The 8,881-nt window shown below is 43.5% G+C and overlaps 1 long non-coding RNA gene across 1 annotated transcript; it reads left to right on the top strand.

The window, feature by feature from the left end:
- Window positions 1-202: 202 nt before the first annotated feature.
- On the top strand, window positions 203-8,308 carry LOC148002830 (uncharacterized). Its single transcript, XR_015631200.1, has 3 exons — window positions 203-421; window positions 5,604-5,665; window positions 6,261-8,308. It is a non-coding gene; the product is annotated as an uncharacterized LOC148002830 (long non-coding RNA).
- The last annotated feature ends 573 nt before the right edge of the window (window positions 8,309-8,881 follow it).

Below are 8,881 nucleotides of genomic sequence, written 5' to 3' on the forward strand. Positions count from 1 at the left end.
ATGCCAATGCAGGTCTCCACAGTTAGTGGAAAAGAAAGAATAAGATATAGAGAGGGGCAGGGCAAGCTGCAGGGTCAGAAGAGAGGGGTGGTTCGAGCAACTGAGGCAGAATTGTGTAGCAACTGATGAGCTGTTGGCTGTTAAGGAGCTTCTGTGACCTTTAAGAAACTTCACCCAAATTCTAATCATCGGAGACACGCAATGCTGGGACTGCCTTCTGGAGACATCTGTGAAGGTCAGGCCTCTCTGAGAGTGCTGCCTCTCGCCTTGCTGCTCCTAAGGAGCTGCCCAGCAGCCCTCAAAGAGCAGCCTCAGTGTGTCTTCCTGAAACACCGAGACTGCTGGGAGGTGCCGAACTTCATTTTCTTCGTTTTCTGTGGCTTCTGAGCGCAGATCTCCATGTGTGTCGAGCCAATGAATGGTAAATATCAAGCCCTTGACTTTCTCAGACCTGTGGGACCCTGTCGGGGGAAAAAGAAAAGGGCTCTCAGTAGTTTCCTGCTCCTTTCTTAAAGCTGACCTCTCCTCTGTTTGGAGTCCTATTGCCCGGTGTACAGAGAAGTAATAAAACATGGCAGAGAACGGCACAAGGTTAAAATGTCAGACTACATCTACTTTGGGGTGTTTTATGAAAACAGTGCCACAAGACTCAGAATCAGCCTGAAAGCTCAGATCCAAGACCCTGGCCCTTCTATTGTTGTTAAGATTATTAGCCTGGCATTTTGTTAAGCCGGCTCCACATTCCCCAGCAATAGATGGAGGGTAACTGCTCTTTTTGCAGGATATGGCATTGGACAGTTCTTGCTGAAATCATACCTTAATGTAGGCTAAGTGTGTGATACGGGTCGGGGGCCTCCTTTACCACAGTCAAATCTCTTTCCATATCTGGAAAATGAGAGTCAACAACATTCATCTCTTGGGTCTTGTTTTAGGGTTGAATGGAATGTTTGCTTAAATCTCAGCATTGAGACTAACAAATAATAACTACTAAAATGTGCTTGCTGAAGCATTTGTATATGCGCAAATGTACACATACCCCTAACCTGAGGAGAGAGGATCCCAAAGTGTGAGCACAAATTTAAGCAGGGCTGGGGAGACGGTTCGGCCATCAAGAAGAACTGTTGTCCTTGCAGTGGATACCCAGGGTCACTTCTGAGCAGCCACATGGTTGTTTGCAACTGTATCTACCTCCAATTCCAAGGGGCTCTCTCTGACTTCTGTGGGGATGGGCTGGCATGTGGAACACACATATTCACGAAGGGTAAACACTCACACACATTACATACGTTTTAAGAAAAGCATTCTGGTAATGGATTTGGTAATCCAAAGTTGTATATGTATTCGTGTATCTGAATGTTTAATGTTTAAACAACTTTTTTTAACTGAACTCTTTGGAGGGCATGCTGGGATGAAATCTATGTCCGTGTATGTTAAATAGGCACTGTAACACACACACACACACACACACACACACACACACACACACACACACACTGATCTTGGCTCCTCATGTCACCTACCATGACAAGACATGATTATCCTTATGTCAAATGTCCACTCTGCTTCATACCAGCAAAGCCACCTCCTAGAGATATTTAAGTCACTGTCACCAGAGACATACAACTTCTGAATTACAAAGTAACAGGCTCAACAGTTGTCTTCTGCCTTCGTTCCTATGAGTCGCTGGCTTCCTTTGTTCCTTCTTTTTCTATCTGATTTCTATAATTTGTCTCCATTTTAGGTATTTATTTGGTTTCTTTTCTCCTAGAACATGTTTTCTTGTATAACTTTTAATAAAAGAGCACACACGTCTGATCCTTCCCTTTATGTGTCTCACACACCAGTCACATACTCCTCATATGAACCATCCCACAGGTCCCTTATAGTCCCTTTTGCTCAAACCTCTAAACAACCAATCAAACACAAAGCCTAGTGGGCCGCTGGCTTTCTCTCACTCTGCTTGCTTCAACCCCCCTGCTTTCTCTGGGTACTCTTCCCACGGTTTCCCGGACTCCACCCCATACACACATCTGTCAGCAACTTCTTTGGTCCCACAATTGTTCTGTCTTTTCTCAGCAAACTTATGTCACATTATGAAATTAACATTCCCTAAAACCCACAAGCATGCATATCCATGTGAACAACCACATATACAAACACAGAGGAGGGGAGGGGAGGAAAGAGGGACAGGGAAAGAGAGGGGGAAGGGGGAGCAAGAGGGAGAGGGAAGGAGAGAGGGAGAAGAGAGAGAGGAGTTAGGAAGAGAGAGATTTCCTCAATAGCAGAGAAAGAACAGTACAGATATAGCGGTACAAAAATTTCAAATTATGAATAGTTTTATTCCATATTGTGGGAATAATTTAGGTGAAGCCAGACTTAAAACTTCTTTACCCTCTTTTTCAGGAAAATACATGTAAACACCACACTTCACCTGTAATTTCAATTTATGGGATGTGCTAGGTCCCATATAGTTTTAGAAAAAAACAGTCACCAGTTTAAGAGGTAAGGACACTAACAGATGTCCAGCTTGGTCAGTCTTCCTGTGGGATTCCTAACAGCAAGAGCAGGGGCTGTCTCTGATTCTCTTGCCTGCCACTGGATCCTTTCCCCCTGACTGGGCTGCCTTGTCTAGCCTCAGTAGAAGAAGATACAGCTAGTCCTACTGCAACTTCATATGCCAAGGCAGATTAATATTCTTGGGCGGCCTCTCCTTCTCTGAGAAGACAAGGGGGAGGGGAAATGGGAGGGGAGAGGGAGAGACTATGAGGAGTAGAAGAAAGGGGAGCTGTGATTGAAGTGTAAAGTAAATAAATTAATCAATTAATGAAGGGATAGGTACAGGACCCTTTAAAAGGTAAAAAGACAGCTTTGGAAAATCACTTTAAAAGGTACATTAAGAGTTATAGTACGTAAATAAACAGTGTTATTTACTGAATGCCCACTCTATGCTGAGATCCTTACACAGGATGTCTGTTTCTTCTCCCTGCCCTTGACAATTTAGATATCACTATTTCCAATCCCCAAAAGAAGATCCTGGGAATAAAAGAAATTAAAAAAAATGGCTCTCAAAGCCGATCAACTTGTAGACAGCAGAGCTGGGCTTCAGTTTACTTCCCAGATTGCCCAGATTCACACTGTCCACTCTGTTCTCCTCAGATCAGAAACAGGCCCACACTGGTATCATCAACTCTTCAACTTCACTTTCTTCGGGGCAATTTCCCAGCAAGGTCACTGATCTCTTACAGAGCAGCTTCAAAATTAAAAGGCCTTGGCTTCATGTCAGAACAGTGCTTAGCATAAGCTGTGGATGAGTCTGTGTTCACTACACTCATCAGCAGTATCACTCAGATCTAGGCATATGTATTTCCTGGAGCTTTCTAAACTATGTGCGATTCCCATGCATGGAAGCTCCCATTTAACTCATCCAGAAACAATCCTGCATCCCACCTCCAAGGTTTTCTAAATGGCAGACTGTGATGTAATGTTTAACTTTCAATGCCTGTTGTTCTTAAACGGGATGTGCAGAGACGTGGTCCAACCTACCTTTGTGGTTGTCAGCTCCTCAGTGCTGTGGTACGTAATGGCCATAGAATTACCTTCCAATTCTAATTCTCTATGAGGAAGGAAAATACCGTTCCCTTTGTGTTACTTTCCTTCCCTTTTGGGAGAGAATTATCTCTGTCTTGCGTCTTGAATACAATAAGAAATAACAGGGGCTATTGTCGGTATGTTCTCATAATTGTTATTTTAAGCTTCCTTCTCATAGCTGGATTCCACTGTAATTTTCACATGGCGGAAGTAAGCTATTAATAGGATTCCAACATTTTCTTGAGGAGTAGACCCCAGAGAGCTCTCCTTTGCCATGTGAGGGTAGATCGGATCTTGACATGATAGGACGATTTAGTTTCCAAAACAGTAACTCTACCAAATAAATCATTTCAGCACATTGCTGTTATTTATACATGCAAATCTGTTTTTCATTTGTTGGACCTGGACAAGAGGAGCGCTAATAATCTCGTCAAACTCTGAATATTTTCCATTTTGGAAAAGGCACAAGGTTCACAATCACATGACCCGAACTCCGCCATGGGGGGAAATCAAACACCTCCCTAATCCTTCTTACAGACGTAGAGCGTGGACCCTGGAGGACTCTGGGGAGTTTGCAAGAATGAACCTCAACTGAGGCCAATGACTCCTTGGCCTTCCTCCCACCATCACACTCTCTGTCTCCAAGGGTCGTATAATGTGTGGAAGGAAGGGAGAGGGAGAGAGCGATACAGTTGAGAATTCTGGATCATTGTTGTAGCTTAAATGAGAAATGTCCCCACAGTCTCTAAGTATTTAAGTACTTGGTCCCCAGCTGGCTACTCTTTGGGGAGAGGTTTAGTTGGTATAGCCTTCTGCAAGAAGTACGTCACCAAGGGATGAGATTTTTCAAGTATAAAGCCTTGCCTACAACAAGTTTGTCTCTCTGTCTTATAACTGTGGTTAAAGATGTGAGCTCCCTGCTTCCTGCACCAGCTGCCAAGCTGTCTTGACAGGATGGACTCTTAGGCCTCTGGAACCATAAGCCACTAACTCCTTTTATAAGTTGCTTAATTGTGGTACTTTATCATACTAACCAAAAAATAACGACTATCATACTTGGATGGTAACATTGGCTGCAAACTAATGAAAGGAATTGAATTTGTAAAATTAGTCTCTTATTTAAAAACAAGGGCTATGGGGCTGGAAAGATAGCATAGTGGTTAAGCCTTATGTTCTTGCAAAAGACCCAAGTTCAGTTTCCAGTACCGATGTCCAGTGACTCCCAACCACCTGTAACTCCAGCTCCAGGGTACATGATGCCCTCTTCTGGCATCTTCTGACACCTGCACTCAACGCACGTACAAATACCTGCCCCTCAACACACGTACAAATACCTGCCCCTCAACATGCATACACACATAAGGAAAAACTGATATAGCTGGAAGAGTTCCAGTTTTAAAAGCAGTGCTAGATAGGCCCTGTTATTCAGTACGAAGACATGGAATCACAGCAGTAATTCTTTGATTTAAGTATTTTCCTCTCTTGTGTAATCCTGCAAACGATAGAGCAACTTCAACCTTATTAGCAAGATGACTTCTCCATTCCCCTCAGTTCCTCTTAACTTTACCCTGTGTCTACTGTGTTTGCAGCCATTGGAGTCAAAGAAAGTATGTGCTCTATGAGACCAGGAGAGGGGTCTTTGGGCTTTCTTGTGCTTAATTCTTAATCTGGTGCAGCAGGGATCCCCAGAAAGGGTATATTGTCTCAAGGAAAATAGACGCTCACCAGACGCCTCTGTGATCAGAGCAACCGTGGGGTTGGCTGGAAGCCTAAGAAAGGGAAAACAATGAAGAAAACAATAAGAGACCCATGAAAGAACCTGAGAGACTGGTAGACACTGCAGCATCTTCCTCTCTAGTTCATGCTAATCCGTCATCGGATATATCACTGCGTATGTCATTGGTAATAACACATCCTTACTTGCAGACAGCCCCATCTGACATCCTTGCAAGATACTGCTGCTACCAGGCATGACAATAGCGTGACTTACCATTTTATGTGGCTTTTCTTCCCAGACAGCTCTGACCTCACAAACTGACAATGAGAAAAGAACAGAGATCCAGACAGATATCAAAAGGTGGGGCATGAATGAAGCTAACACTCCTCTGTCTAAATCAGAGTTTGGTTCAGGATTGGCCTCATGTTGAAGTTTGAGTGAAGACCTTCCCATTACAGGGAAGAGAAGGCTGCCCTTTTCTTGCATGCAAGTTTTTGACAGGCTGATTCCAGGTGGATCTTTTGGGGGGCAACTTTCTATCTTTAGGCAATGGGTTATATATCGGACAGTATCACAATAGTTATGCATAGAGTTCCTATGATTGCAAAGAGATGATCACATGGCCCTGACATACAAAGCTTTGGTTTTAATAGGCAGCTGAGGAAGACTGGGTAATTCTCCTGTGAGGATGACTGGAGGATAGCCTTCATGAGATTTGGGGTTTCAGAACTGTGGCTTCTCATCTCCCTTGCAACTTGTGTGGCTTTGTGTGTGTGTGTGTGTGTGTGTGTGTGTGTGTGTGTGTTCTGTTTGAATTTATATTGCTATTTCAGCTTCATTTTTTTCTAGTTTGAAAAGGATTATGCTTTTAGAACCATCCTTGTGATAATTAATGAGTACTAATGATTTTACCTTTGAGTCAGGAGCTGTCTAAGTGAAAATCTTCCTTTTGTAGGAGGCAGAACCCTTGCACAGGAATCCTCGTGGGTCCCTCTCTGCTTCAAGTTGGCGTAAGAAGAGAGATTAAAGCAAGCGTGGAAATCAGCTTCCATTTTGATTGTGCCCCAATGGAAACTGTGCTGTCCCACACGTTGTATTAACTGTTCTAGTGGGTTAAAAAAGTAAATCCAGACTGAGGACTTAAAGGAGGCCTACTGAGTACCTTTGGAGCTACAGGGCTTAAGCCTGCCACCTCACAGAAGCAGAGCTATGCTCGGTTACTAATTTTCATCTGCATTGCTCAGCGCAGCCAAGACACTGGGACCTAGTGCGTAGTGTCACCTGCCTGCCAGTTTTCAGATAGATGCTGGACATGAAGGTGAGAGAAGACAGGGCACAGCCTATGCTTGCATAAACCCTGAGAGTTCTTGCATCTGAGATGCTTCAAGCCCCATATCTCCCCTGATATAAAGCCACAAACAGCATTTCCCTAAATACCCTCCCCAGCCATTCACTTGTCTGCTGCCATTTAAGAGGAGGAGGAGGAGGAGAGAGAAACAGAGAGTGATGGGGAAGGGGAGTGATCCTGTGCTCTTAGAAGGCCCTCTTTTAGCAGCTTAATTACAATCTTGGTTGTCACTCGGAATGGTTGAATGACATATTCTAGCCAGTGACTTCGGAAGCTGGCAGCCTGTCAGAAGTAGCTAGGGAACTTAGTGCAAAGTGCTGGTCCCTGGGCTCCAAACTCATCCTACAGTCCCTTACCCAACCCCCACCTCAAATTTCGGTGTGAAAGGGGACTTCTCTGTTGTTGAAGCAGTTTGAAAGTGCCCTTGACTGCCTATGTTTGGTTCTTAGTTTCTGGATTAAAATGAACCTCAACCCTTCCACTTGACATTGATGTTCGGGAAGACAGTGTGTACACCTTAATAGACTCAACCTCCAAAAAGGAGAAAACCTACAGACTGTAGGAGCATCTATTCACTATTTGTTTAATGTTTTTATTCGACTTATTACAGTTGATGTAGAGAAACATTTAGAAGAAAATATATAGAAATTAAAAAATATATACCGTCCAAGGCCAGCCATTGAGAGTAGTCCAAGGGGCTGAAATATTTTTTAGTTCAGGGCCATGCCCGTGCCTCAGAGAATTCCTGTGTTGTGTCAATGCCGGTGCTGGTAGCAGATATGGAAGGAACAGAACTAAGGTTTCCATGGTTTTCCTGCAGACCTTTCTTTATAAACAAACAAACAAACAAACAAACAAAATACTTCTAAAGTTTCCCATGAAGCTTCTCAACTGCAAAAGAAACAAAGAATATCTAAGATTTATCTACAGTTCTCTTAATTTAATATATTGTATGTTCTTGTGTGCAGGTGAACATGTATGTAGAAGCTCATATACATGTGCAACTTCAGATACTGTTCTTTAAAAGGAGTCTACCTTGGTTTTTGCGTCGTGTTTTTTACACTGGACCTGGAACTCAGGTTTTCTCACCAAAACCTCGTGCCTTAGGACAGCTGGCCAGCCCTGGAGTCTGTGTCTTCCGCATCAGGAAGATAAGCATTTACCATTATGCTCTATTTGTTCGTTTGTTTGTTTGAGTTTTTATCATTTTAATTGCACGTATATGGGGGAGAGGATGTGCAGATGAGCCAAGGTGTCCACAGAGGCCAGAAGAGGAAACTGACTCCCCCAGAGATGGAGTTACAGGTGCTTGGGAGCCTCCAGGTGTGGATGCTTGGAATCGAGGTCAAGTCCTCTGCAAGAGCACTGTGTACATTCAACCAGTGAGGCCTCTCTCCTGCCCGTGCTGGCTTTTTATGTAGGTGATAGGGCTCAAACCCAGGTCCTTGGGTTTGCATGAAAGCATTTTATTGACTGAGCTATCTCCCAGCTCTTACGTGACATACTTTAATTACAAAAAGAAAAGTAATTTAAAAAATCATGTTTGCTGATTTGCTACACGGACTTAAAGCTGTGAATTTAATAATTCAAAAGGGGGAAAGGTATACTTTGACTGTAAATAGAGGTCACGACTAGGAAAAATAACTTGTTCCGCTTTTTTGTTTGTTTGCTAATTTTTTGGGTTTTTTTCTCCTCCCCCTCCCTCTCAGACTTCTAATAATTTAAATTGACATTGGGAACTAAGCATGCCTAGTCTTGGGAAGTGCTTCAGATCCAAAGGTACCAGAAGAACTGAGGCCACTGAGATCAACAGCATCCACAGGAGCAACCCTCTGCACATGGGCCAGTTGCTGTTCACAAGTAGCTTCCTGATCAGTTCTGAGCAAAAGGCCTACCACCTTGAGTAGACCGCACCAGAGTGGGTCAAAAGCCCAGGGCTATTGACTTGATAGAGAAAATGCTTAATGCATTATCCTGGGCATCAGTCCAAGCTGAAAGTCTGTCCTCTGACATAATACTAGTACAAAAATGTGGTAAGCGATCACACTCAAGTTGTCCAATAAATATGCAGGCGCCGTATAACATTTCGAGTTCCGTACAGATGCTGAAATGTGCATGATTACAAAGCCAGAACCGTAGCAGGGAGTACTCATCCACCGAGACAGAGCCCTAAAAGAAAGAGCAGAGGTTGAGGACTGCACAGATTAGAATGGCATGCCCAGATCTTT

Source organism: Rattus norvegicus, chromosome 10 (assembly GCF_021556685.1).
Source record: "Rattus norvegicus strain SHRSP/BbbUtx chromosome 10, alternate assembly SHRSP_T2T, whole genome shotgun sequence".
Classification (NCBI taxonomy): domain Eukaryota; kingdom Metazoa; phylum Chordata; class Mammalia; order Rodentia; family Muridae; genus Rattus; species Rattus norvegicus.